Source organism: Babylonia areolata, chromosome 33, assembly GCF_041734735.1.
Source record: "Babylonia areolata isolate BAREFJ2019XMU chromosome 33, ASM4173473v1, whole genome shotgun sequence".
Taxonomy (NCBI): Eukaryota; Metazoa; Mollusca; class Gastropoda; order Neogastropoda; family Buccinidae; genus Babylonia; species Babylonia areolata.
In genome coordinates, this window is record NC_134908.1 from 6,747,328 (window position 1) to 6,749,827 (window position 2,500).

Sequence of the window (2,500 nt, forward strand, 5' to 3'; positions counted from 1 at the left end):
CCAGGCGTATTTGGACCGGGTGTATAGTTTGTTCTTTGCACGCCCACAGCTGTGCTGGTGCATTTGGACCGGATAACATCTGTCGTCCTCCATGTCCCGAGTTTCACATGTGTATTTGGACCGGATATGATTATAGTTTACATGTCATATGCCCAGAGCTTTGCTATAGTATTTGGACCTGATATGTATGCCCGGAGTCAGGTTTACAAGTTTACGTGGGTCGGGTGTATATGGCTATAGTTCCACCCCATGCACGGTCTGCCACTGATATGCCCATAGCTTTAATTCAGTCGGTCCTGTGTATGCCCAGTTGTTGTTTTGCTGATGTATTTGGACTTGCATGACGGGCGCAATAACCGAGTGGTTAAAGCGTTGGGACTGACTTTCAATCTCAGTGAGGGTCCCGGGTTCGATTCTCGGTAACGGCGCCTGGTGGGTAAAAGGTGGAGATTTTTCCCGTCTCCCAGGTCAACATATGTGCAGACTTGCTTAGTGCCTGAACCCCCTTCGTGCGTATACGCAACTTGCAGAAGATCAAATACGCACGTCAGTTAAAGATCCTGTAATGCATGTCAGCGTTCGGTGGGTTATGCGGGAAACAAGAAGATACCCAGCATTCACACCCCCGAAAACGGAGTATGGCTGCCCACATGGCGGGGTAAAAACGGTCATACACGTGAAAAACCCACTCGTGTACATACGAGTGAACTGACGTGGGAGTTGCAGCCCACGAACGAAGAAGAAGTAGAAGAAGGATTAGTATGATTGTAGTCTGCCCACTACATGCACATTTACAAGTGTACTGATTCAGTTGGACCGGGTCTATAGTTTATCTTCCATATGTCTAGAGCTTTGCAGGTGTATTTGGACCGGATATTATAGTTGGTCCTCTCTAGTCCCATAACTTTGCTGATGTATTTGGACAGGATACATTCTCTGTCTTCCTAATGCCCATAACATTACACTGAAGTGAATAATTATGGACCAGATAGCTTGTTCTCCATATTACCAGCGCTTTACAGGTGTATTTGGACAGCAGTGGTTATCATAGTATAGTCTGTCCTCCATATAATATACCTGTATAGCTTTGCTCAGTATTGCGTGTCAGCAGAGAGAGAGAGAGAGAGAGAGAGAGAGAGAGAGAGAGAGTGTGCGTGTGTGTGTGTCAATATGTGTGTGTTTGTGTGTGTGTGTGTGTGTGTGTGTGTGTGTGTGTGCGCCAGTGTGTGTGTGTGTGTGTGTGTGTGTGTGTGTGTGTGTGTGTGTGTGTCACGGTGTGTATCCCACCGTGTGTGTGTGTGTGTGTGTGTGTGTGTGTGTGTGTGTGCGTGCGTGTGTGTGTGTGTGTTACAGTGTGTGTGTGTGTCAGTGTGTGTGTCAGTGTGTGTGTGTGTGTGTGTTACAGTGTGTGTGTGTATGTGTGTGTGTGTGTGTGTGTGTGTGTTACAGTGTGTGTGCGTGTGTGTGGGTCAGTTGTATGAGTGTGTGTTTGTGAGTGCGCGTGTGTGTCACAATGTGTCCGTGTTTGTGTGCATGAGTGTGTGTGGCGGGGTAGGCGGGGTGGGGCCGGGAGTCCGCCGGGCGTGGCCGGGTGGGCGTGGCCGGGGGTAAATACGTGTGTCACGTGTGTGTGTGTGTGTGTGTGTGTGTGTGTGTGAGCGGCCCGGGTGTGTGTCAGTGTGCCGGGGGTCACAGTGGGGTGTCAGTGTACTGCGTTGTCACGTGTGCCCTAGTGTGCGTGCGTGCGTGCGTGCGTGCGTGCGCGCGTGTGTGTGTGTGTGTGTAGTGTGCCGTGTCAGTGTGTGCGTGCCTTCCGGCGCGCGCGCACCCGACATACTAGTCATGATGAGTGCGCGCGCACACCGTGAGTCTCACCTCAACTCACCATCCCTCGACTACACTAAGTTAACACACTGGCACACACACACACACACACACACACACACACACGCCGGCACACACACACCGCACTCAGTGACACGTGACACACATACACACTGACTCAGTGACACGCATGCACACGCGCGCACACACACACACACACACACACACACACACACACCGCACACACTGGCACGCACACACACACACACACACACACACACACACACTGGCACGCACACACACACACACACACACACACACACACACACGCACACACATTCGAAAGCGCAATAGTTTTCTCAGTGAAGTGCGATAATGCTCGTCCCGGCGTTCTACTGAGTTTTGAACAACAGTCTTCAAGAAAAAACTTTCAAAAGTTCGCAATAATGCAGCGATTGAACAAGCTTTTTTTTCTTTCTTTTCAATCTTTTTAAGATAGATACCTGACTTTCACATCATTCGTAACGCTCTACACACACACACACACACACACACACACCAATAGTGCACGCATGCGCATTGATTTGTCCTCGCAGACGACAGGAAGTAGATTCCGTCCCACAGGTGTGCAAAAGTTCGTGGCCTCAGCTCAGTTCTGTTGAGTGTTTTGAAAAAA

General features: G+C 49.9%; 1 protein-coding gene across 1 annotated transcript in view; it reads left to right on the forward strand.

Moving 5' to 3' along the window:
* The first annotated feature begins 2,468 nt into the window (after window positions 1-2,468).
* Window positions 2,469-2,500, forward strand: part of LOC143277077 (rho GTPase-activating protein 18-like) — a 46,018-nt gene continuing 45,986 nt past the window's right edge. Inside the window, exon 1 of the mRNA XM_076581816.1 lies at window positions 2,469-2,500. This exon is cut by the window's right edge and continues 126 nt beyond it. The gene's annotated coding sequence lies outside the window, so the exon portion shown is untranslated.